The sequence below is a fragment of the Pseudorca crassidens genome, chromosome 16 (genome assembly GCF_039906515.1).
Source record: "Pseudorca crassidens isolate mPseCra1 chromosome 16, mPseCra1.hap1, whole genome shotgun sequence".
NCBI lineage: Eukaryota > Metazoa > Chordata > Mammalia > Artiodactyla > Delphinidae > Pseudorca > Pseudorca crassidens.
The window spans coordinates 62,471,992-62,499,434 of record NC_090311.1 but is presented as its reverse complement, the minus strand read 5'-3'; the positions used below and the strand labels follow the sequence as shown (position 1 = coordinate 62,499,434).

Genomic DNA, 27,443 nt, shown 5'->3' with positions numbered 1-27,443 from the left:
CAATCTGTTTGCTCTCCATAGTATCTGTAAGTATCTTCCCTCTGAGGATCTTGTTTGTAAGGATCTGGACTCTCCGCAGAAAGTGTTTGCTTATCAGAGGCAAGCTTTAGTCCTGCTTTCGCTGAAAAAGTTCTGTCTCGCAGTCTGCAGTTTTTCGGTTTATATAAGGAGCTGCAGGGCCCTGCCATGTGTTCACGTCACACCCAAGCTGCCAGGCTGCTTGGATATAGACAAACATCCTTTGTGCCAGGACCCCAGTCCGCCTGCAAGGGGCTCTCCTGGGGCCTTAGATGGGCTGGGCCGGTAGTTAGTGCTTGCCCCTTCTGACTGCTGTCCGGCCAGAGTGTGGTGTGGGGGTGATGACAGCCAGCTTGGGGACCCGCAGTGGCGGGGCTGGCCACCCAGCTTACGCTGGATGCACAGAATTCTATGTGTCAAGGGAGGGCTGGGCTGGATTCTAGCCCCCACTTCTGCAATGTGGCTCCTTATATGGCTCCCCAGCCTATGGGGAAGCCTCTCTGGTACGTGACCAGGTCAGGGACTGATGTCCTGGTGGCCCTATGTGCGCAGTGGGGAGACGGGTAGACCCAGAACCCCCAGCCGTGGGTTCTCATCCCACCCTGCACTCTGTGGACGACAAGGATGGTGGCAGGATCTGTCGCCCCCTAGCTGGTTCCCCTGGCAGGTGGGAAAGCAGCAGGCCTTCCTTTTCTGCCAAGGGAAGCCGTTACCTCACAAGGGGTAAAGCACAGGGGTGTGTGGGGTGCATGGGAGAGGGATGGAGGAAGGCTAGGTCCCATTCCCAGAGTCCACTGAGCTTTCTGGAAGAGAAGTGGCTCAGGCCCCTTTGAGGGACAAAAGGCCCCTGCTGGTGCTTGGGTCAAGCTATGGGTTCAGGGCTGTTGAGGGTCCCCCCCAGGTTCTCCACTGGTAAGTAGCCTGTGGCACAAAATTTATCTTTAACAGGCCCACCCGGTAATATTTTTGTTCATTTTGTTTTCATTTTGAGTTATCAGTTGGCACTTACATTGGAGAATCTTTTACAAACAAATCTAGATTTCTAGCTTCTCTTGAAAAATCAGAAGACCTGGCAACGGAGGGCTGGAGTGGAGTCACAGATGCCACTGGGGAGCTCCTCTGGCCGGCAGAGCTCCCTTCCAGCCCACTGCCTGGCCCTGTGGCCTGTGAGGAACTGATCTGGGACTGGTGCTTTGCAGGGAGGGCTGGGAGCAGCCTGCATCGAGGCGCTGGATAGGGCCGTCTTCTGTCCTCTGGGGAAGGCTGGCCTGGGCATGATGGGCAACGGGGGTGGGGGAGAGGAGTGGCGGGAGGCAGGAGGGGTTGCAGCTGGGACAGGGACCTCAGCTCTGAAAGACCTTAGGAGATCTCCCTCCCAGTTGAGCAGCAGCGTGGGTTGGGAGGGCCAAAGCCTTCTGTGGGAAAGTTTGGTAGAAGAGGAGAGGGATTAGGGGATGGGAGAGGTTTCAGTTCCTCTTTATCTTCCTTCCCCCAGGCCTGGGAGGGCTTTGCCAAAGTACCAGCCCCTAAAGTCTGGCCTGATGAGAGGCTGGAGGCAGGGTCTTCTCACAGCTGTGGCCAGGGGCAGCTCCAGATTCCAGGTTCTCCGAGCACCCACAGTGGCCAGGAAACCCCGTCAGGAGCACATGGGAGGCCAGCTGGGATGTCTGAGAGGGGTTGGTGGCAGTGCCCCTCTCCGCCTCCCCAAGCCCCGTTGCTGCCAGGTCTCCCCTGGCAGAACCTGCCACCTGATTATTCTGTAGTCAGAGGCGGGTTGGGAGGGGGAGGAATGAGCCTCAGGTCAGTCTGCAAAGTGCCCAGGGCTCCCGGCAGCTTGGGCGGGAGGATCCTCCCTGAGGCCTGAAGGGGACTCTCCCTGACCCAGGGGACCAACAGTCCCATTTCCAAGGGTCTGTCCTTGCTGGAAGGCCACGGAAAGCAAAGGCTTCCAAAGAGGGAATCCCCTGCTGGGGGGTGTGGGATGCGGGAGAGATGACCCTCCCTTACCCAGGGCTATTGAGGGGGGCAGCTTGGTGGCCTTATCACGGGGAAGGATGACCCCGAGTGGCTCCATCTTTGGGTGCTGCTTGGGGTGGTAGACACAGCTCCGCCAGGGAGCTAGGGTTCAGCGCAGCCATCCTGCCTGTGACCTGGGCGAGTAATTTAACCTCTGTCAACAGAATGTCAGAATAGCTTTCTCACTAGGTAGTTGCGAGGCCCAAAGGAGATTACAAACAATGGTAGCCAAGATTTGTCTTATTGATTACTGGCTGTGACCCAGGCAGGAAGTCCCAGTCAGATCAAACATCTGCTTCTTAAGAAGAATGGTGTGTTAGTGCCTGTGGGCTGGGCTCTGAACCTCCCCCTCGGGACCTGCAGGACTCAGCAGGAGACCCGGACATCCTGCAGACCCTGCTCTTGCTGCCTGCACACCCCTGGGAAGCCTCAGGGAGGCAGGAGAGCAGGCGGCAGGCAGGAAGTATGGCCTTGGGGTTAGGGGCACCGGCCAGGCAAAGCACCGGGGTTCAGATGACCTTGAGCACGTCCCCTACTCTTTCTAAGCCTTGGTTTCCTCATCTATAAAGTGGGCATAATGGTAGTGTTGATATTTACATCACAACGTTGTTGCGGTTTAATGACCTACCAGCCGCCCCATAGCACTTTGAAAAATGGACTGGTATTTCTTCCCCATTGTATTTCCTCCCTTCCCCACCCTTCTCCCATTCCTGCAGCCAGCCTCTTCTGTACTCATTGCCTCAGGGAAAGGATGTGACAGAAGGAGGCAAAGGGAAATAGAAAGGGTCTCCTCCGGCCGTTTGTGTGCAAAGCCTTGGCTGTAGGGGAAACTGAAAAGATTTAGGAAAAAAACATCCTGAGTGAGTAAGTGCAACCCCACGCCACCAACTATAAAACCACTCCCTGATGGGGAGGAAAAGGAGGATGGCTGGGCGGGGTTGAGGAGATGGAGCTGTGAGTCGAGGCTGGGTCCTGGGGAAGGGCCACGGCTCCACTTGAGGTCTGGGATCTGGGAGCAGAGGGGACCTAGGCTCCCTTCCCGGGGAGAACCCGGGGAGGCAATGAGGGCCAGAGAAAGGAAAGGACTGTGCAGCGTGACAAGGTCATGGCCTTAAACAGCCCCGTTGTGAGTTCTCCTGCCCCATCAGGATGTGGAAGCAGCACATGGGTCCCAGGGGTAACCGTGGCCCAGAAGAAGTGGAGAGACACCCCCCCACACCCTGCATCCCCTCCCAGATTGGAGGCATCATGCAGACAGGATCACAGGGCACCTCCGTGGTGACCAGGTGGACTCATGACATCGTGGTCTCACTTGATGTCTTCTTGTCTCTAATGATGACCCTACTCTCACCCATGGGAACTGGGACATCCTCCTGGGCAAAATGGCATGAAATTTGAGTTGTCTGAGATCAAGATTTGGCTGCACTGGCATGGGGATTCGAAATGAAAATAAGGCTGAGTCATAGAAAATAATGAAAGTATTTCTTACCCACTTGAATTATGGACTGTGTGAGATTGGTGCCTGCTACAAATTCACGCAAGGGGATTAGCAAGGTCCCTGGCATGTAGCAGGTCCTGGCTGCCGAACCCAATATGGATACCCTGTGATCAGTGTGTTAGGTCCAGAGCCAGGTGGGGTGCCGAGCCCAGCCCTGGCTGTCAGGCTCTTAGCCACCTTCCTTCCCTGCTGAGGGCACTCAGGTGGGCAGCTGTGACTCCGGGGAGTATGTGCCCGCTCAGCTCCTGGCGCTCCCCAATCTCCCCCACGTACCGTGAACATTTCTCTTGCTTTCCCCAAGCCCCTGCGGTTCTGTGCTGAGCCCCTGGAGCCCTTGGCCTGATGGTTGGCACCGCCTAGACTCGGTGAGCGTAGAGCGTTCGCTGGGAAGATGGATCTCAGTGTGTCCTGCCCGACCTGGGACAATACAGAGATGCCTCAGACAGCTCGCCAGAGCCGTGGGGAGGACCAAGCCCGAGAGAGTGACAGATCTGCCTCTGGAAGGAGGCCCACGCTTACACCTCTCCTACTCTGGAGTCCAGGGAGGCAGCACAGTGGCTGGGAGTGGTCCATGTTGTCTGGGCAGGGGCAGCTTGATCAGGGTCAACAGAAGAATTTTGCAGAAAAGGACCCTGGTCAAAGCCTTTCAAAGGCAGCTTAGGGTTGAATGTGGGGTTTTCTACACACACCTGGACCTGAGGGTCCTCACCAGAGAGAGGGTCCAGGCTTTATTCTCATTCATGGAGCTGATTTGCCTGAAATGTCCTTGTATCAGTCAGGATTCACCAGAGAAACAGAACCAGTTGGTTCATTGTATCCTTCATCATAGGGTTTCAGCAAAGCCCCAAGAGGGTCAATGTCTTCCTTTGTCACATGGCTAGAAGGTGGCAGAGAGCCCTGGCTCTCACTTCTGTGCTCCTTTGAAAGAAATCAGCAGGTATCTCTTTAGGCAAAGGGCAATCAAGACAGATTTTAGAAGCAATGTCAACCCCACTCCTGTTACTTTTCTGCTTCCCACTCATGAGTTCTTTGTAGCTCTTTGTTTTCACAGGACCCAGAGTTGCTGGGCTGAGCCTGATTTAGCAGTATGAGTGGCAGACTATCACAGTTGTTATATGGGTTCAGGGCAACTAAAAAAGACAAACCACCCGGTCCTCATTAACAGTGATAGGCAGGTGAGGTGCTCAGTACGGAGGGTGCACTCAGCAAACGTCAGCTGTCATCGTCATCATCATCACTGTTGTCATCATAGTCGGTCTTGCTCTAAGCTTGTCTCTGCCACTGATTCGTGTTGTGACCACGAGCATTCTCATGTCAGTCCCTCACCTGCATCCTCTTGGGATTATTTTGAGGAGCAGATAAAATAATGGATATAAAAGTTCTTTGAAAAATATAAAAGCAAGCCAGTAGTATTATTACTTGGCAAGTAGTTGAAGTTACTTGTACTTACACATCAAGCCAAACGCGATTCACCTCTGAGGATTATGCCTGTGACCATTCTTGATGGAAACTTGTGTGTGAATTTAACAGCTCATACTTCAACCCAAGGAAGAACGTTTTATTTACTTCCACAACCTAACCCCTGCAATCAAGGCAGAAAACTGAATTTGAAGAAAATAAAGCTTAGGTTTGGAAATTGGAACATAACTAGAAGACTGTACCAACTTGTGATTGTTATACAAAAGCTCACCAGAGTTAGGTAACATATAACTGAAATATAGGACTCTGTGGTTTTTAATACCAATTTTGTCCTTTGAAGACAATCTGATGGTAAATCATTGAAAAAAAACAATATGGTTTAAAAAATGGACCATAGATATAAATGTAAAGTACAAAATTATAAAACTCCTAGAAGATAACAGCAGTGAAACTCTAGATGACCTTGGGTATGGCAATGACTTTTTAGATAACCCTAAAGGCGAGATCTGTGAAAGAAATCATGGGTAAGTTGAACTTCATTAAAGTTATAAACTCCTTCTCTGTGAAAGACGGACAAGAGAGTTGGAAGACAATTCACAGACTAGAAGAAAATATTTGCAAAAGACCTATCTGATAAAGGACTGTTATCCAAAATATACAAAGAACTTTTAAAACTCAACAATAAGAAAATGAATAATCCAATTAAAAAATGGGCAAAGACTTGAACAGACACCTTGCCAAAGAAGATATATGGACAGCAAATAAGCATATGAAAAGATGCTCAATATCACAGAGAACTGCATTAGAGAATCGCAAATTAAAACAACTAGATACCACTGTACACCCATGAGAATGGCCGAAATCAAAAGCACTGACAACACTATGTGCTGATGAGGATGTGAGGCAACAGGAGCTCTCATTCGTTGCTGGTGGGAATGCAAAATGGTGCAGCCACTTTGGAAGACAGTTTAGCAATTTCATACAGAACTAAACATAGGGCTTCTCTGGTTGCGCAGTGGTTAAGAATCCGCCTGCCAATGCAGGGGACACGGGTTCGAGCCCTGGTCCGGGAGGATCCCACATGCCGCGGAGAAACTAAGCCCATGCGCCACAACTACTGAGCCTGTGCACCACAACTACTGAGCTCGTATGCCACAACTACTGAAGCCCGCATACCGCAGCAAGAGAAGCCACCGCAGTGAGAATCCCGCGCATCTCAATGGAGACCCAGTGCAGCCAAAAATAAATAAAAATTAAAAACAAAAACAAAAACACCCCAAAAAACTAAATATACTCTTGACATATGACCAGCAATCATATTCCTCAGTATTTACCAAAATGAATTGAAAACTTATGTCCACATGAAAACCTGCACATGGATGTTTATAGTTTATAGCAACTTTATTTATAATTGCCAAAACTTGTAACAACCAAGATGCCCTTCTGTAGGTAAACAGATAAATAAACTGTTGGTACATCCACACAGTGGAATATCGTTTAGCAATAAAGAGAAATGTACTATCAAGCCATGAACAACGTGGAGGAAACGGAAATGCATGTTACTAAGGGAAAGAGGCCAAGCTGAAAATACTACTTTACTGTATGAGTCCAACTGTATGACATTCTGGAAAAGGCAAAACTGTGGAGACAGTAAAAGGGTCAGTGGTTTCTAGAGGTTGTGGGAGAGAGAAGGACGGATGGTGGGACACAGAGGATTTTTAAGGACTATTCTGTTTGATACTTAATGGTGGCTACGTATCATTATACATTTGTCCAAACCCATAGGATGTACAACACCCAGAGTGGACCCTAATGTAAACCATGGACCCTGGGTGATAAGGATGTGTCCATGTGTTCAGTGGTTGTAGCAAATGTACCTCTGTCGTGCAGGAAATTGATAGTGGGTGGGGGAGGCTTGCATATTTAGGGGTATTTGGGAACTTTCTGTACGTTCTGCTCAATTTTGCTGTGAATGTAGGACTGCTCCAGAAAGTAAAGTCTATTTTTAAAAAGTCAACATGAGACAAACATTGTCTTCCAATACCATTCTGTCCTCCTCTTCAAAACTTACTTTTGTTTTAAATTTTAGATTGTGGTTGAAGTCAACTGTTTCCTTGAGACTCAGCTTCTTTGGTGAAAACTGAAGAGATTTGAGCTCTAGTTCTGTTTAAGCCACTAAGTGTCCTATCTTGCAAATCACGTCTTCCCAGCCCTCATTCTTTCTATCTATGCAGTGCGGGTGTTAGGAATGCTGGAGGTGTTATGGTAGGGCTGAACATGGTGATGGCGGTGGAGATGATCGTAGCTGTGGTCGACGGGATGATGAAGGTGGTGGTGGTGATGGTGTTGGGCAGGATGGTGCTGGTGTTAGGTTGGGCGTAATGGTTGTGGAGGTGGTGTAGGGAGTGGTGGAGGTGTTGGTGGCGGGCAGGGAGGTGGTGGGGACAGTAGAGCTGGTGAGGGTGGAGATGGAAGGAGAGGTGGTGGTGAGGGAGGGGTTGGTCCAGATGGTCTCAGGTTTCCTTTCAGAGCTCCTCTTCTATGTTCTTTGATTTCTGTCGCCATTTATGTGGGCAGGGGTTGGCCCCTGAGGCTACCAGTGGAACAAAGGGGAAAGGAAGAAAAGATTCAAAATCAGCATGGCCGAGCGCTTTCGCTCACTTGAATTCTCTTTGCACGTTCTACTTTTGCATTTTGAGGTCCTCTTCTGTTCTGTAGTATTTGTGGAGTAAAAAAAGTTGAATTAGGGAGGTTATTCTTGGTCAAGAGTCCATCAGACACCTACATCTTCCACCAAACTGCTGGAATTGAGATGAAAAGGAGAGCACTATATTGGAACTTTGCTGTAAGAAATTGAAATTTGGGAATTATGTCAGTCTCAAGGAGGAACAGATGGCACACAAATTAGGAGAATTCGAGGAGGTTTAATTTACAAAGAGATATTTACAGAGGTGTGGCCAGGGTGAAGGGGAACCACCATGGATGGTGCAGGAATCTGGGTTACCATCCCTAGGCTTGCTGATAAGAGGGAGAGGTTGCCAGTGCCCAGGAGAGGTCATGGTTTGTGTAATAGAGGAACTTCTGTGGAGGGCCCCAGCCAGCAGAGGGGATTCTGTAGTGATGTAGCCAAGCGCGCGGATCCCATTGTCCTCCCTCCCTCCAGTCTCCTACCTGGGCTCCCCACTGACCCAGAGGGCAGGGGAGCCCACTGAGGTGGTTCATGCCCATAAGTCTCCTGGGCAGAGAGCAAGGTGGACACAGGGAGAGAGTGGACCTGGAAGGGCAAACAGATGTCACTGGCCAGGACGTGATTCAATTACCATTAATTCCTCCATGCAGTACATATTTTTTGAGCGTCTGTGGTGTGCCAGCTAATGTCCAGGCATGGCAGGCAAAGTCCTTGCCCTCACGAAACTAACATGCAGTGGGTCATGGTATTAGGGGTGACATCAGGGCTGTTGGGCCCAAAGTTGGAAGGGCCGTTTAGTTTGGAATATCTGCCCCTCCTGACCTCCTTCCCCCAGTGCACGTTCTCATCAGTAGTCAAGTGGGCCAGGTCGAAGGTTGCCACCCTTCTGCCCCTTTCCTGACCCTGACCATGACGCATCCTGCCCCCCTGCACTGCAAGGCTTTACTTAGCATAGAGGTCAGTGTCCTGCAGTTTCCCGGGTGTGGTTGTGACCCCACTAGGGAGCTGTGTGTCCCCATGCCTCGAAGGCTACCTGGCGCTTACTAAGTACTCATAACAGTAGATGCTCGATAGGCATTTGAGGCATGAGGATCAATGGTTTTATGCCCTCACAAAACATTGTGCTCTTTCTTCCCACTTTTGGCCACGCTCTGCTTTTATCCTTTTCCCAGGTCTTGTTGTCTTTATGGGCTGCAGCCCGCAGCAGCCCAGCCCTTCTGTACTGATGACAGTTCATTCCAGCCCACGACCAAATTGTTTCCCCATTGTCCCCGGTGTGCCACAAGGCTCTCCTTCTCAGCCAGCCATGAGCTGGGCTTCAACCCAGGACGGTGAATTTCAGAGCCAAGTCTTCTACTTCTTTTGCGTTTGCAACCCGCCACTGCGCCACCCCATTGCAGATGATAAGAGAATAAAGATAATAATTACTGATTATAATAATGATCAGTCTCTGGGCACACACTCTGGGCCACAGACACAGGGAGCCCTTTAACTTGAATTATCTCATGTAATTCTCACGACAGCCCCCTGAGGCCATAGCTTGGCATCCCCATGTAATGGATGTGTAAACGGGTTCAGAGAGGTTTTCAGTGACTTGTCCAACATCCCACAGCTGGTCAGTAGTGGAGCCTGGCCTTGAACCCAGGTTGTCCAATTCCAAATCCTGCTCTCATAACTACACCTCTACTCTCTGGTATTCTCCTCCCTATGCTCTACCCTTTCCCTCTCCAACTCAGCATCTAGAACAGACCTGGGTATATAGAAAGTGCTTAATAAATGTATGTCGACTGATTGTTGGATGAGGTACCCTGTGACTGATCAATACTCAGGAGACACTGGCATTTTTTGTGACACTGCAGCTACGGGAAAGCCCCTGCAGCCAAGCCTCATCTCCAGAAGTCAGCACGTCTCCCTGCAATAGCCCGACAGTCCTTTGTCTCCCCAGACTGAGGCGCTGGCTGGGTTTCCAGCCATCCCAGGACATTGCTCCTGACAAGTGGCCTTTGCTTCCAGAGCAGAAACAGGAGGCGGAAAACCCAGGTCCCTCTCTCAAGCCCTCTGAATCAGAGCGATGGGAGCCCATAAAAAATTCAGTTATGAAGTGTCACAGTGTCTGGAACAACTGCTTCTTTATTGCTTAAGCACTCACCAGAAATTGGTTTATTTCTGGGCAGGGGCTAATAGAAAAAGAGAATAACTTTCTGTGTATTTATTATGTGAAACATAACATACAGGGGATATGCATGGTGATATGTAATTAGACATAAAACGAGCCAGACTTGAGGAATTGCCAAAAATATGCAGCAGGATAATGAAGCTGCTTTACAGGGTCTGAGTGGTATCTTTCCTTCCCAGTCCGTCATTGCACTCTGCTGCCCCGCTTACCTGTTGAATGGCGACAACGCCACAGAAACCCAGAGCCGGGAGTTCATTTTCGGGATACCTGGCCGGCACCATCTTTGGTTAGTTCCCATGTCTTTTCCAAGGCAAGGATCTTGATGCCCTGGATGCAAAGGAGCTGGGTAAAGAGAGGGTAGGTATAGAGGGGACGAAGCCCATAGCAGGCAGAGGGTGATAGAAGTGCCCTGATTTCCCCAGTCCTCGTTGGACTGGGCTGACTGTTATCTTCTATGACACACCAGCTAGACAGGTGGTGGGGACCGATGCGGGGGTGGAGACTGTGGCAGCTTCTAATTTCAGCCTTGTGGCAGTCTTGCTTTGTGATCTTCTCCAAACCACTGGAATTTCCGGGGCCTCAGTTCCCTCCTCTGCAGAATGGGGACGGTAATTCACCCAAGAAGCCAAGGCACAGGGATACGTGCCAGGTGATTGTGACCACACGTGGAGGAGAGCCTGCTGTCCTGGCCTTTCCGTGAGAACCTGTCTGGTGTATCATTCATCACCATGGGTTGATTTCAAGTGTTTCATTAACAACATGCCCAAACAGATCATTGTGTGTTTTTTCCCCCATTCATATAGAAGGTCGGCAGCATGTACACCTGGCATGTAGCAGGTACCTAAGCTCTTCTTTGCCTTGCAGATAATTGCTCGCCAAATCCTGCCGGTCTTACTTCCTTAAACTCCCCTACATCTGTCCCCAACACTGCGTTTTTCTCTGCAACTGCCCTGGTTCAGTCTCTCAGTGTCTCTTTCCCAAACCATGACAACAGCTTCTAAATCTGATCTGGGCTGGTAAGTCTCCTCTCTTTGTCTCCCCCCGCACCCCAATCTTCTCTCCATCCTTCTCTGTCCTGCTCCGTGTCCCCAGAAACCGACCCCTGCAGTCTCCTTCATGGGGACTGTCTTGCCAGTGGCTCTGGCTTCTGCCCATGGAGAGCCCCAGGAGGAGATCTGAGGATGGGTTCTTCTTGCTCCAGTCCTTCCTGGGGCCAAGTTTCTGGCCACGATTGCATTCCTAAGCTCTGCACCTCCGGCTCTTACCAGGGCCAGTGATGCAGTTTCTTGCCCTCGCCCGGCAGACCTAGCTTAACGGGGGTAAAGGCTTCCCGCTGCTGCCCATCTCTGGGGGCCTTTTCATCCCTCATCGCTCCCACCCACCCCTCCCTGAGCAGTGGGCTCATTCACCCATGGATTGAGCCCCCTGAATTGCACTGTCTCCTGCCAGAGCCCTGAGTGTTCCTGCTGTTCCTGCTTCCAGGCTCTTCCCCTCCCGGCTTCTGTTGCCTGCACACCATTCCCAAAGCTCAGTCCTGACCGTGTCTCTCCCATCCCAAACACCTTGGCCTCTCGTTGTCCTCATTCAGTGTAAGAGGGGCGTTTACAACCCACCGCAACGTGGCTGATGTTCTCTTCTCTGATCTGCAGCTTTCCTTGCTGTCTGTTGCTCCCAGGCAGAGCAGCTCTTCCTAAACTCGAACCCTACTGCTCCCTCTCCCCAAATCTCCATGGTTCTAAATCCTACCTGTCCTTCAAGGCTCGGCTACAATGTCACCTCCTTCATAAAGCCTCCCACTCCTTCCAGCTGGAAGCAATGTTGCCCTTCTCTGAACTCCCAGGGGACATTATCTGTTTCCCTCTGGTCACTTATCACTTCCCCAACTTGCATTAGAAAAATGTATGGACAAGCCCTATCTTCCCTTTGGGCTGGGCCTCTTTCATCTCGCTGTGACCATGTGGCGCGGTCATTAAACACGAGTGCTCTGGAGACAGCCGCCCAGCTTCAAAGCCTGGCCTGCTGCTTTTTACCCACACGCACTTGGCACGTCGTGTTACATCTCTGAGTCTCCAGGCGGCATAACCATAGCACCTGTCTTACAGGCTAGATGGAGGATTACGTGCGTTAGTACGTAGAGAACACGCTTAGAAGGGGGTCCGGCACATAGTAAGTGCTCTATAAATGGCAGATTTCTTCTTCGTCTGATTGTTCCTCTAAGTAGCACACAGATAATTAATTCCATGTGTTGTCAGAGATAACGGGAGGGTAGATGGAATGATAGAATAGTGCCTTGAAAACAAAAACTTTCTCATCAGAAGGATGTTCCTAGATTGGTCATGTTGAAGAATGTGACCATTTCCAAAGCTAGAATTATATTCAGAGTCCAAGTCCTGGCCTCTCATTAAAACAGTGGGTAAACAGGTGCCCAGAGCCCATTTGATCAGTGGCTGTTCGTTTGGTAAAGCCCTATGTGACCTGTGAAGTAATCAAAATAATTATGGGCACAAATTGGGGGACAAAACAAACTTGCCCAGAGCCACACTATGAGTGGCCAGAGTTGGGACTTGAACTCAAGTCTTACTGCAACTGTTTTTCTTCTATACTTGTCAAGTTTCTGAATAGTTAGAGTTTTCAAACTTCCAGGCCCCAAGAGAAGCTGACCTCTATGGGACTAGGCTGGACGATGGGACCACCTCCCCCAGTGGACAGGGGGCAAGGGCCTATGGACTTGGGGGTTCCCTGGGACTCACCTGACCCTCTTATGATTTGGGGGTGGAATTCAGGGATCTGGAAACCCTGCCTCGTGTTTGCCTCCTGGAACTTTGCACCCTGCTCTAGGGGGCAGTTTACCCCCGAGCAGGTCTCAAAGCGCGGGGAGAGTCCTTAGCTCTGAGTGAGAGACACGAGCATTTTAGTGGGAACGGATGGATGAGAAATAGGCCAGTTGGTGTTGGCCAGTCTGAAGACTGAAAATAGATCTGATCCGATGATATTTGGGCAACTATTGACCTTGTCATGGAGCCCAAAGCCCATGGGTGGGTGGGTGGGGATTAGGCAAGAACTTTCAGAGTGTTTCTGTGCCTCAGCCCCCAGGAAGGCTGGTCATTCCCGCCCTGGAGGAGGGAGCCTGTGGGGAGAGGAGCCCGCAGGGCCAGCACTTGGGGGGTGGCTGCTCCGGAGCCCATCTGGCCACCAATGCTGATGGCTCATGGGCCAGTCGTGGTGGGTGACATCCCCATTCCTGGGAGCCTGTCTCCTGCCTGTCAAGGCATCCTGCACAGCAGGGTCTGGGAGGGAGACTGGGTGCGGGGCAAAGCCAGGCAGAGTGGGCACTAGACGTGGGCTTGGATGTGAGGGCAGTGTTGGGATGAGTGTTCTCTTGCGGGCAGTGGGGACGTTGGAGCCAGGTTGGCACTCCGGCCCAGCCTTCTGGGAGATCTCTGGAAAGTCCCCTAAGCCCACCAAGGGTCAGTTTTCTCATCTTTAAGATGGGACATTGATACCTGCTCTAGATTGTCTAGTGTTACTGGGGGAAGGTGAAAAGGCTAGAGATGGGGGAGTGCGGGAGTGTGGGGGGGTCTGGGTCACCTGAGACAGGTGAATTCAAACCCTGGTTCTACTGTTTAGCACTGTGTGTCCTTGAGAAATGGATAAACTGAGTCTCCTTGTCTTCATCTTTACAGAGGGGTCAGTGGGAGGACCAAACAGTGATACATGTGAAAGGCTTTAGCACAGCACCCATTCATGTTATTATTAGCAAAGCGCAATTCCGGACACAAGGTAAAGTCTCAACAAATGTTAATCGGATGGACAATGTATGGAAGGTTCCTTGGAAATTACAAAGGCCCACATAGATGCGAGGACTGTTACCATCAGACCCAGGCAATGGGGTACTTTGGGCAGCCTGTGGGGTTTCTGTACCTGGGGGACCTTCTCCCTGCCGTCTGAGCCTGTCAGGTTGGGGCCCAGCTTGGACTAGACAATTCATACAACTGAGCTCTCCCCAGGTGGGGAAGGGCTCAGCTGGGATATGAGTTTCTACATGGGAGTTAACCTATGATCCAGCCTTAAGTCTCTGTTCAGAATGTTCAATGGTCAGGACACTAAGGCCCCTTGGGACCCTCCCACCAAGCTTCAGTTGTGGGTTGGAGCAGTGGAGGCCTTTTCTGGGCGCAGAGGGGTAGGAAGTCAAGAGGTGGGTCCCTTCGGCTAAGGTGGGCCAGTTGTCTGTGTGCTCCCCGAGGCCTGGCTGCTGGCTGAGGAGGCTGGTGCATCAGTGTCTCCCAGTCCTAGCCCCCTCATCCTCCCCTGGGAATCAATCTTTCAACTTGTAAACACCAGGGAGGGAGCTCACTATCTTTCTTGTCCACATGGAGAGGAGGGAGTCATGGGGAGTAGCTGAGAGATCTTAATGAAGCAGATATGTTGAGGAATGAGACCCAAGAACTCCCCCCACCCCTGTGACCATCTTGCCCCGCTCTCAGATGTGTGGTCACATACACACGTGCATACACTTGTGGATACAATACATGTGGATGGATACACAGACTTACTCTGAACAAACATTTATTAAACTGCTCTAGGGCGCTGGCAATGCAAAAGCAAATCCAGTTCTGTCCTCAGGGAGTTTGTGGTCCAGGGCAGGGTGGGCAGAATTGGCATAAACAATGTGATGGTCACTGCTTTCTCTTTTATGTGCAAAGCCAAGGGAGTTTTGGAGAGAGAGACATTTATTCTGCTTGTGGGGATTTGGGAGCCCTTCAGACAAGAGGTGCTCCTTGAGCAGGGTGTTGAAGGATGAGTAGGCAAGACAGAGTCTAGTTACATGCTCCCTCCAGCAGGAGGGAGGTCCTTCCTGATTCTCTCCCCTGTCCTGCCCCCGTTGGCCTAGGTGTTCAGGCCTGTGATCCCTTGATACTTTGCATGTCTCTGCCACTGAGCCACTGAGGACTGGGCTTGTGTCTTTGTGCCTCTAGCTTCTGAATCACGTTGAACATATAGAAGATGGTCAATGAATGCTGAATGAGTGTATAAAGGAGGAGGACAAATGAGGAACAGAGCAGCCCGTGCAAAGGCAAGGAAGAGTGGGAATGAAGGGGAGTAGAGGCATCTGTCTGGATGGAACACAAATAGAGGCACACAGGGACACAAGCCAGAGACTACTGAACAGGGCAGCCCACAGCACCTCTCACCCACTCTCCCCGTGAAAGAAGAACTTCCCTTAGAGTGAGGAATGAATATTATCGTCTGCACGTCTCCCCAAGCGCCTGCCTCCTCTCCCACCCTGGAGAGACAAGAAAACCGGTGCTGCCACTGGCATCGCTCACGGTCACGAACAGGGCCCAGTTTCTCTACTGTCACTGTCCACACCTCACAGCCCACAGCCTGGCAATCACCGACCCACCCTATGGACTGGGGGACGCTTTGCAAATCTAGTTCCCATTAAAGTGTCAGTAAAGAAACCCAGGAAGTTCTCATGATAAAATCAGACCAGATGTGAGGAGATGGACAAAGGTCCCAAAAAGCAGAACTAGCCCTGTGGTTCTGACATACCTGGAGGGTTTGAAAACGTCCACGGCTTGCTTGGTACTGGGCTGGGGGTTGGGGGCAGCTGGGAGGGCCTTGGCTATTCAGTGCTCCCCAAAGAATATAGAGCCACGCCATAACAAATGACTGGCCAGTTCCTTTGGGAGCTGAAGAAACCAAACTCCAGAAAAGGTTATGAACATGTCCCAGGATGGCACTGCTAGAACCGGCAGAGCTGAGCCCTGAGCCCGGGCAGGCTGACCCGGAGCCCTCGGTTTTGAGCTCTGTTTTATATGACTTCTTAGTAGGACATGGGAGCTCAGATCAGGCTGACTCCAGAGCATCATTTCCTAGAACTGCTGATGCCCAGTTCCAAGAGCTGGGGCAATGTCGGAAACAAGGAGAAGGCAGAGAACGGTTGATGGAAGCATCAGTAAAGAAACAGGTGCTAGATTGTTAGATGTTTCCAGAGGGGGGTTAATGGACCAAGGGCACCTCTTGTCACGTCCCCTCTTCAGACGAGATGGGCTGGCTCCGGGTGCGACGTGGGTGTGAGGTGGGGTGGGCTGCAGATGGCTCAGCTGGCTCTCTGCACGATTTCCTGTTATTTAGTCTGGTTCGGAGAGTACCCCCATCATCTTGCCAGTTCAGGGTAAGAGAATCCCGAGAGCTCATTCAAACGCCGGAGAAGCTCAGCTTTTCAAATAACCGTCAGTAAAGTCGGTTAAAACTTTTCAGTCAAACCAGTCAGAAGTCCAGTCAGGTGCGCTGAAAATTCAGGAAACTCAGAAATCCAGTCAGGTGCGCTGAAAATTCAGGAAACTCAGAAATCCAGTCAGGTGCGTTGAAAATTTGGGAAGCTCAGGCCACACTGCTTTAGGTCGGGTTTTGTCTTGACTTCTGCAAAATCAATCGGAAGCTTGATCGGTTCATCCTGAAGTCCTGGGCGTCTAGACAGAAGTTCAGGCAGGCTTCACGAGTACTGAGGTGGTGAGCTGGAAATCTGGTGAGGTCGGTCCCAAATCCAGCAAGGTCAGTCCCAAATCCGGATCAGCCCCGAGATCAGTGTGGTGAGGCTGAGGTCCAAGCAGTGTAGTCAAATACACATAACGTCCCCCCAGCCACTTGGCATCGCGTGGGCCCAACATCCGGTCATGGGACTGGGTTTTCGCCGGGTAGACCAAGAGACAGAGGATTGGCTGCGGGCGCAGGCAGGGGAGCCAAAGTGGCGACGAAATGGTGCCGTTGGGGGTTTCCGGAAGCATCTCTACAAGGAGCTGGGCCGAGGAAATGGCAGGCTGAGCAGGGGTGACATTCCCACACACGCCCCTGTGCCTGCCTCGAGGAGACCCGAAATGCCACTCTGCTGGTCCCTGTGAACCTAGCATGTGGTCGAGCTTTCAGGCCTTCAAAAGCCAGTGCCCCAATCCAGCCACAGGCAGCCAACCAGGGTGTCATCACCTCCAGGGCACAGCCCTGTGAACACACGTAGCGCGCCTGTCCCCTCATGGCCGGCCTGTCTGTTCTCCCACGCTCCTTCCCCTCTCTGGCTGTAGCTGGGCAGGCAAAGCCGAGAGCTGGCCTGGTGCCCCAGAGCATGGAGGTGTAGCTGGGCTCTGACCCAGCTCCTCAAACAGGTTCCATATGGCCCTCCAGCCGCCCCTCATTCCTCTTCCCCACCTTGACTGTTTCTGAGATTAAAACCCTTTCCTGGTTGTCAGCACACAGCCATAGGGAGGGGCTGCCTTTGCTGCTTTTGGGGGCTGAGCTGGTGTGGAATACCCATCAGAAGGCTGGCTGGAGGGGCCGGGAGCTCATGGGCTGTTGGGTAAGGGGGTGTGGGGGGCAGGTGGCCCGAGTGTGGGAGACGCCTCTGTCTGCCCCTCAGCCCAGCTGCAGCCTCTGGAGCAGTTCCTGAGTGTCTGGCCTGGGCATTGGGACCCCAGGTCTCAAGGCGGGAACGCGCAGCCATCTGAACCCTCTCTCCTAAACCCAGAGTTCCTACTGCAGCTAAGAGGGATGTGATGAAAGCAAAGCAGGAGACAGCTGAGATGGGAGGGGAGCCGGGGTGGGAGCGGGGAGGCTGATCCACATACGTGATCCCCGGTGACAAACGGGCCGATCGGTCGGTGGGGGTGCCAGACGTGGCACTGGAGTGGGTTCCTGGCGTCCGTCCCTGCTGAGTCCGGTGCTCACCCTTTGGCTGCAGGCCTATGGGAAGTCTTTAGTCCTGGGACTGGAGTATTAGGTTGGGGTGGGAGTGGGGGACGCTCCAGGGGCTTGGGGCTGCACCTATTTACCCTGGTATTAAAGTATTTTAATGATTTAGCAGCCAGTCTGGCGGTCCTGGAGGCCCCAGCTGAACCTTCACCTTGGGTTGGAGCCTGTCTCAACTCTGCCTCTGCCTTTCCTGGAAAGGCTTCTGTTGACGGTGAAACCTGAAGACACACATACACAGATGTGTGCGTGCGTGCGCGTGTGTGTGTACGTGCCCTCCCTGGACACCCAGCACTTCTAGATGCCCACGAAATCCACAAGCACGTGCCCGCCCAGGCTCTTTGCACTCCTTGCACTCCCGCCCAGCCCCTCCCCCCCCACCTCCAGCCCAGAGGCTTGTCTGGTCGCAGAGGCACAGCTGATCCACTTCTGAGCCCTTGACTGAACCATGTCCTGGGGATTCTTAGCTTTTACCCCTCGTCCATCCTGTCACAGACCCGTGCCCAGGAGCTGGCGTGAATGTCTGCAGTGCCAGGCACCTGGAATGCTCCCATGTGCACGGTCTCCCCGCCAGCTTGTCTTCCTGGCTCCACCAAGCCACACCCTTGACGTAGCTCTGAGAGCCTGTCCTGCCCCGCCTTGGAAGATCAAAGCAGGCTCCCTGTCTGCTCTCAGTGATGACATCTGGCTGCAGCAGGTGGTGATTTAGAATCTTGGTCCTGGAAGGGCTGCGGATCTCCATTTTCTACACGGAGACTCAGAGAGGGGAAGGGCCCCTGACCTGGTGGCTAAGCTGGGACTGGAACCCAGGGTTCCACAGCCCCTGGAACCTCTCCAGCAGCATCTTCGTGGGCAAAGGGAGAGAGTGGGTGAGGATACCCAGCCAAGCCAGAGCTTCCCTTCTCCTCTTCCCTTCTCCTTCCCTCCCTCCAGAGGGAGGGAAGGTCCTCCTTGGAGTTGGATGTCTAATAGCCTTGTGATCTTGCCCTTGGCCACACCTCTGTCACTTCTCTGAATTCACCTGGGGTGCTGGGACAGCATGCTAGCATGGGACACCCACAGGATGTTGCAGGGCAATTTCAAGGGTGTAATGGGAGCACGAGCTGTAAAACATTTTGGAACAGTGGTGAGGGGGAGGGGTCCTGGATAGAGGAGCCCGATTGACCTCAGTTCCATTTTCTTGTCCTTCTACTCCCTTCCTTTCGCCCTCTCTTCAGCCATCAAAGCAACTGCTGTGCACAGGGAGGGAATATGAACTTATTTTGTTTCTCCTTTAGGGGTGCTGCTTGGAAGTCTGGGGCTGAAGAAGGACCAGTTGTGGCCCCAGGCAGCCCCAGAGGTCTGAGCACTTTGAGGAGTGTGTATATGTGTGTTGGGGGGGCGGTGCTGTGCACCTAGTCAGGATTCCCTCTGCCTGCTCCTGTCCAGCCCCATCTCCCTCACAAAGCACCAGAAGCTCTTTCCAACAGTCCATACCCAGATGTCCCAGGCACATTCACAGTGGGCAACTTTGAATCCCCCCAGCTCTCCTTCCATTTCCAGCATCTGGTCCCTGCTCTCCAGTTTCTTCTTTAAGATGTTTTTCCGGAGACAGACACCCCATCCTTCCAGCCCTGCTCAAACTCTGCTGGGGCCACGTCCCCACAGCGTCACATTCCTCTGCTAGGGAATGGTCATGGTCTCAGCAAATGAGGTGGGATGCGCTTGTTTGAGACATCACTTTTTTCTCCCAGGAGTTCACTCTGTGCTCTGCATTCAAGACACTGGGCCTGTGTGGCTAGGATGAGGGATGGGACAGATGGTGGGTGGAAACAAGCAGCTTGCCTGGCTTGGACCACCCCCCAGCCCTGGACCTTTGAAGAAATGAGAGGATGCATGGGCTTAGTGGAAATGGAGCAAGGTCTGGAGTGAGAGCAGGCATGGCCACTGAAGGGAGAGATTCCCTAGAGAGCTCCAGGAGACAGCAAGACCTGGGAGGGAAGGGCTGGTGGCAAGTTCAGGCTCTGCCTGGCTTCCATGCCCAGGTGAGGCCCAGACCTGAGAAATGGCCCCCGGGCCCTGGCACCTTGCAGTCAAGGGCAGGAAAACGCAAGAATGAGGGTTGTCTTGGAGATGCTTCATGGATTCATACCTGTTCTTCGAGGGCTCCACTGAGAGATGTCCCAGAGGACCCCATGGGGCAAATGCTTCGGAGACACACTAACTCCCCCAGTACCTGGGGTTATATGAGCTCCCGTAACTCAGACTCATCCTGGGAGACATTAGCGGGTTGCCCCAATCTCTCTGAGATTGCGTCCATCCCCACAGCTGAGTGGGGGAGCTCAAGCCCAAGATTAAATCACTATGGAAAGGTGAATTATTTTGCCTTGCACAGCCTAGCTGCAGCCCAAGTCTGGTTCCTGCTGTGCTGACACTCACAGACAGGTCCCGGGTAATGTTTCCTTTGATCCTCATGATTAGCTCCATGGGGCACACTCTGTGATTCCTCCCATTTTACAGATGAGGAAACTGAGCCACAGAGGCACGGGGCCACTTGCCCAAGGTCACAGAGCTGGTACGTCTCAGGGATCCAGTTGCAAACCAGCATCTGACTCCCAAGCCCACACTCTGCATGCCCTCCCTTCTTGGCAGGTTCCCTTCCCCTCCCTGGACTGCCCCACCTTGGGGGACACAGGTGTATTTAACCATCTTAGCTTCAGACCCCTGTGTTTAGCCGGGGTCTACACATGCCTTTGTCAAAACCTTCTATTCCAGCCTGTGTGTTCTCCATAATCTCAACGTTTGGATTCTTCATAAACCCAGCCCCAGCACATCCCTCCCCAGCTACTTTTTTGTTTTGTCCTTATCACAAGCTCAGGAGCAGACCCAGCCCACAGCTGTGGCTTGGAAGGGACCCATCATTGTTGATGTTGTGACAGTCCCTTACCTTGTAGAGCACAGTGCTGATTTCATTGCACCTCATCGCAGCTCTAGGAAAGAGGCAGGGCAGGAATTGTGCCCATTTTACAGGCAAAGAACTGAGTCCCAAAGCTTGCCTTAGGCCCACTGAAGTTAAGGAGGATCTGGAACCCAAAGGCAAGTCTCTCTTTTTTTCCCTCCAAATTTGTCCAAAGATGAGAATCTCTTGATATGTTTATTAAATGCTCATTTCTGAGTTCTAATTTAGACCTTTAAATCAGAGTTTCAGAGAAGAGATGATAATTCTCCTGCCTCTTCAGACAAAGCTCACTTGCCAGTGATTTGCAAATCTGTTCAGAGCCTTGGAATCTTTTATTTAAAAAAATCTTTATGCTAGAGAGAAAACCAATGAAACAGATCCTTTGATCTGAGGGAACGGGTTGGAGGTAACCATCCTGCTGCCCTGAACGGGTTCCACGGAGCCCCAGAGGTGCCTCTGGGCCCGGGTTACAAACCATGAACTACACTCTCATTCAAATCTCAGGTCTGCCACTTACCAACTGTGACCCCAGGAACTTCTCTGTGCCTCAGTTTCCTCATCTATACAAAGGGGACAATAATATTATCTGCCTGACAGAATTGTGAGGATGAAACGGGCGAATGTCTGTCAAGCACAGAGAACAATGTCTGGCATGTAAGAAGTGCTAAATAAATCAGTGTCATGCCCTAGGCCACCCTGTCCTGGCTGACTATTTGTTGAGGACTGCACCATGCATTAGCTGATTTAAATGGTTGCCTTGGTTAAAGGAATGATTAAATGGCATCATCCTAATGAGTCAGAAAGAAACACAGTCAAAGCAATTGGTAGATTTGATTGAACTGTTTGGAATATTTTTAGAAATACTGATCAGATTGTGGTGCACGCTGTCGTTCTTGCACGGGGTGGCCAGCCACCTCTGTGCCCGTGGGGAGGCTGGAGTGTGATCAGATTGGTTCCAGCACCAACCCCCCACCCCCAACCAGGGCTTCCAAGAGAAGTTCCCACGGAGGTGAGAGACATCAGACGGAGGACTCGCCGCCAGTGTTTCCTGGATTGCTCAGGTGCCCTCAGAGTTGCCATGGGGTCAGATCCTGGAAACCCTGAGTGGTTTCCCAAATGGGACCTTTGAGCTCTGCTAATTCGTTCCGCCTTGTTTCCTCTGGGGGAGCTTGGCAAAGGGATTATTCACTCCCCTGCCAAGGCTTTTTTTAGAGGGAGCAGCTCTGTCTGCTCTGGACAGGAAAGGGTGTTGGGAGGAGGACAAGGGCAGCCACTTCTTTCCAGGGCCTTGGGTAGCTCCAGGGGAGAGGCTGCTGGCTGCCACAGAGACCCTGGGGTTGTCTGGGGTAGGACCTCTCTGGAGAGGCTCAGAGGGAACTTAGGACAAACCACACTTATATCCAGGTGACATTGGTTAGTCTAATCATCAAAGGGCAGCCTGAGGGGAGGGAAACGATCCCAGAGAGGAAATGAGAGATCTGATCATATTACCCACCTCCCTGGTCAGTGGCTTCCATTGAGATAAGGTCCCACATCCTCCCCGCAACCCTGCCCTGTTTGACCCAGGCTGCATGCCAGCCTCGATTTGTGATGGTCCCTCACACCCCAACCTCAGCTAAAGGCTGTTCCTTCTGCCTCGGGACCTTTGCACATGCTGTCCATTATTGCTTTCCCCAGCTCTACCTGTGCAACCCTTTAAGCGAAAGGCCTCACAGTCTGAATGTCACTCTTCCAGGGGAGTCTTCCTCGAAGCTGTGCACAGCCTTCCACCCCCACATTTCCAGATTAAGTTAAGATACTTACTCTTCTCCCTTATTACACACACTCAACCTCTTTAGATTTCTCCTTCAAGGCACTTTGCACAGTTGTAACTAACTCTTTGTTTAGTGTCCATCTGCTGGGATTCTTAGCCACAAATGGCTCCCAACTGCATCCCTCACTGTGCCCTGCCTGGTCTGCAGGGAGTTGCGCACTCCAGGTCACACGTCCTTCCAGGGGTGACCCGTAGACAGTGACTGGCTAATGCTGGGATACAGAGACACAGCCTGCTTGCCTCGACTTGAGACAACTCTGAAGGGCCAGCTCAGCTCTAGAGCGCTCCATAGGTTGGCTGACGCCTCAGTTATAAACATACTGCAGGCTGACTTCCCCCTTGCCCAGTCCTGCCTTCCTCAGTTCCTTGTATCTCCTGCAAACACTCCCTTAAATACTTTCTGCGCACAGCTCTCCGAATCAGTCTTTCCAGGGAACCCCATCTGAGACACCCACCTTACCCACTTCTCTCAGAAACCTCTTTTTTCTTATCAAAACTTCTCTCAGGAAAGGTTCAGAAAATCTCATTCACATGGAGGTACCAGTGGTTGATAATAGCTCAGTGGCTTCCCTTTCCCAGAGTCATCTGCTGTTTATGAGAATCTTATGTCAAAGCATAGATGAATTTTTAGGCATCAGCAAAGTGGGTAATGAGGTAAGGTTGGGGCACTTGGGATTTATCACCAAATCAGGCACCACTCCATGCCAGCAGCCTGAGGCCCTGCCAGCGTTCATTGGTGAGGCTGGCACTTGTCAGAACCATAGAGGGCCACCACCTTGGGGGTCTCAGAGAGGCAAGCAGCAGGGTGTGACAAAGAGGGGCCTGGTTAGCTGTGTGACTGCTTCCCCTTTGGAGCTCAGCTTCTTCAACTATAAAATGATGGATCGTAGTACCCATTATACAACTGCGTATACATATGAGCTCAGTTATGAAGACAATATACACATTTGTTTATATACACCAAAATGCCAGAAGCAGATGCCCTAGAACGGCGGTTCCCAAACTTTCTCTGTCCGTAGCACCCTTAGAGTCAATAATTTTCTATGGTGCACTTAGGCCAAAAGAAATACCAAAGAGATCCTTTGATTAAGTAGTTATGTCTATATAAGTCAAAGGCTATTTTGCAGTCATCTAAGAAAAGTACACATAAATTGAAAGAAAAAATTTATATTTCATTCTTAAATAACCACAGTTCTTTACTAATGGATGTGCCTGGGGCGCTGCACAGCTTCTCAAACCTTGGAGCCATGTTGGACACCATCACTCGTGTCCTGTGCCTCGGTGATTTTCACGTGGCATTTCCTTTTAATCACAGCAACCGCCAAAAAACGAACTTCACAAAGATATGACATTGTTGGAAGGAATGCTTCATAATCTAATGTGGAAACTGGACTGCTAGAGCCAGCAGTTTGCTGAGCACCCGACAGATGGCACTGTGCTTCCCTCAAAACTTAAAATACCCCTGCAGTGTCTTAGTGGATCTGTTATTGTGCCCTGATGCCTCAGTGCACTGTTTGGGAGCTGTCACCTTAGTATTATTCATGGTTATCCCCAGGGAGTGGAATTTTCTGTAATTTTTACTTCTTCCTTTATATTGATACTTCCCCCCCATCTCTTTTTTTAAATTAAATTTATTTATTTATTTGTTTTGGGCTGTGTTGGGTCTTTGTTTCTGTGCGAGGGCTTTCTCTAGTTGTGGCAAGCGGGGGCCACTCTTCATCACGGTGCGCGGGCCTCTCACTATCGCGGCCTCTCTTGTTGTGGAGCACAAGCTCCAGACGCGCAGGCTCAGCGGCCATGCTCACGGGCCCAGCCGCTCCGTGGCATGTGAGATCTTCCCAGACCGGGGCTCGAACCCGTGTCCCCTGCATTAGCAGGCAGATTCTCAACCACTGCGCCACCAGGGAAGCCCCCATCCCCCCCCATCTCTTTAATAATGAGCACATAATGCTCTAAAAGAGATCAGAACCAGGTAGAGGTGATGGCTCATGGGCCCAGCCGCTCTGCGGTATGTGGGATCCTCCCAGACCGGGGCACAAACCCATGTCCCCTGCGTCGGCAGGCGGACTCTCAACCACTGCGCCACCAGGGAAGCCCAAGATTTGTATTTTTAAAAATCTCAAACCCCTCAGAAAAGGTGGATGAGATGACAGAAGGGAAGACTCTAAGCTGGGAAGCTGTAAGGCATCCATCACCCCCAACCTGCTGCCAGCTTCCCAGGGAAACATCCCCACAGAGTTTCCACCATGTTCACAGTCCACCTTTACCTGGAAGGAAGACCATTCACTGTTCCACTGACTGGCCTCCTTGCTGGCAGAGAGGAGGATAACAGGCTCCCAGGAAAACAGGGAATCCCTCCAGAAGATAACGCTGTCAGGAAGACTTCCCTGGGGGTAAGTGGCCAGCAGAGGCAGCGGCAGAACTGCAGTTGGTTTTAAATTTCCTACTTGACAGTGCTTGCAGTGACTCTCAAACATGACGTCTGTCCTATTGATGCTGTACCTGTCCTTTCAGCCACATGGCTTGGATCACCTGCTGCTCCAGCTGCCCAAGTAAATGCAGAGAAGGAAAGATGAGGGGAGTTTCCTGGAGGTCCAGTGGTTAAGACTCCGTGCTTCCACTGCAGGGGGCGCGGGGGCGTGGGTTTGATCCCTGGTTGGGGAACTAAGATCCTGCATGCTGCATGGCATGGCCAAAAATCAGAAACCAGAAAGATGGGGGCTGTGCTTCTGCCTGTGGTCGTGTGTGTGCACACCTGCCCCTCTGAGAACATCAGGCGACTGAGCCACACACGACTTCCTTTGTTGGACTTCCAAGGGTAGCATCTTGGAAATGGAGGCTCAGAGGGCCTCTGGGAGCGCTCAGAGGTGGTCATGGACTGAACTGCTATTGCTGGAGGTTCAGATGGAGGCACAGTAAAGGAGAATGCCAAGAAAGAGATTATAATCTCAGCACCAGGCCACCTCTTCTTGCATCTGCCTCCTTTCCAGTCTGGGACAGCCCCCTCCATCTTTCATCTCTCTCTCTCTTCCTCTTCTTATAAGGCCACCTATCCTATCGGATTAGGGCCCCATCCATATGACCTTAACTGTTTAACCTTAATTACCCTCTAAAAGCCCCATCTCCAACTACAGTCACATTAGGGGTTAGGACTTCAGCATGAATTTGGGGGGACACAATTCAATCCATATAACAATGAAAATTAAAGTGATACTTTTAATACATGACACATGCAAGATTACATATCCCTTCTTGGTATGTAAGTATGAACCTAGAGCTACGATTAAAAATAATTAGATAAATAGGAGAAGGTACTAAAACTAAAACATAATCTCTAGGCATTGTGGAGTTTAAATCTATTTGGGAAAACAATATAAAAATCTGTGAGTTTGAAGAACGAAAGATTAAAGGACAATTCAGATATAGATTTCCCCCACTATCCGAAAGTAGAGCTTTCCTGTGAAACCTTTTGTAAGCAGAAATGGTGTAAAGCAAAGAAGCAACTCCCTTAAAATACATCTTGCCTAAGATGTACAAAACAAATCGAGATAAAGCACAGATGCTCACAGACAGTTCAAATCTCTGGAGACTTGATGCTGAGATGCTGAGTGTGGTTCCCGGGTAAGGAGCTTGGCAGTGCCACTCTCGCTGCTCTGGGTGCACACTGCCTCTGTTACGGCTCACTGCAAACCAAATGCTAAACACTTTTTCACTTTTCGCTTTTTTTGGTTTTTTTTGTAAAAGCGAAAATCCTCTTCAGATTTCTTTCAGATAGTGAAACCAGGTACTAATGTAGGTCTTTCATAAAAGTGAAGTGGTGTTGGGCTTCCCTGGTGGCGCAGTGATTGAGAGTCTGCCTGCCGTTGCAGGGGACACGGGTTCATGCCCTGGTCTGGGGGGATCCCACATGCCACGGAGCGGCTGGGCCCGGGAGCCGTGGCCGCTGGGCCTGCGCATCCGGAGCCTGTGCCCCGCAGCGGGAGAGGCCACAGTTGTGAGAGGCCCACGTACCGCAAAAAAAATAAAATAAAATAAAAAAAGTGAAGTGGTGTAAAGCCAAGTTTTGAAAAGTGGAGGACACTTGTATATGTAGAATAAATGCCACAATGTACTCTAGCTTAAGGGTGAAGTAACAGTAGCTTTCATAGTATGATAAAGTATAAGCTATTTCACATCTCCCCATCTAGTCACTCTCCCCTATTACATTGGGAACTGATAGAGAATGCTAGGAATATATGTGATCATCTGCTTTTGCCTGAATACAGACTACCTGGTGATTAATCTCACGCTTATGCCTCATTTATATATGTATTTCAAGAGTTATACCTAATTGATAATGACTTTTTATTTTGAAATAGTTTTTAGACTTAAGAGGAGTTGCAACGATAGTACAGAGAATTTCCTATACCCTTTCTCCAGTTTCCCCTAATGTTAATAGCTTACATAGCCATGGTACGGTTATTAAGACATCAATATCAGTACAATACAATTCACTAAACCAAAGACATTATTTGGTTTTCTCAGTTTTCCACTGATGTCTTTTTTCTGTTTCAAGATTCAGTCAATGATACCACATTGTATTTAATTACCATGTCTCCTTAGGCTCTAATCTGTGACAGTTCTACAGTCTTTCCTTGTCCTTTATGGTGTTGATATGTTTGAGGAATACTAGTCAGGCATATTGTAAAGTGTCCCTTATTTATGTCACTATGGCTTCATGGGGATTTGTTTTGTTGGTCAAACTGTTGTAGCTTTGGCCATCGGAAGTTCTTTCAGTTTGACGACTCTGACTTTTGACTTTTTTAAAAGCACTTTCTTACTTCCTGGCACCACAAGGTGCTTTAGGTTCATTTTGCATTTTTCCTGCCCCAAGCGTAGAGTCAGGCATTTCATCAAGGAGCCTGGTTCCTTTTATTGGAGAATGATATTTAGAAACCAAGATCTAGGCATGAAGTGTGCTTATTACTACTGAGTGTCAGCGCTTCTAGATTCTCTTAGTGGACAGAGCTAGGAAGTGTATGCATGTATACTAATCCATTGTATTCACACATCTATCTACATCTATATATCTTTGCATCCATCCATCTATATTATAATAAATGTGCATTTATACCAATATCTCAGATTCCAACC

At 50.7% G+C, this 27,443-nt stretch overlaps 1 protein-coding gene across 2 annotated transcripts in view; it reads left to right on the top strand.

Annotated features, from left to right (window-relative positions):
* FAM241B (family with sequence similarity 241 member B) overlaps window positions 1-27,443 on the top strand; it is a 252,848-nt gene that overhangs the window by 121,847 nt on the left and 103,558 nt on the right. The window lies entirely within an intron of this gene.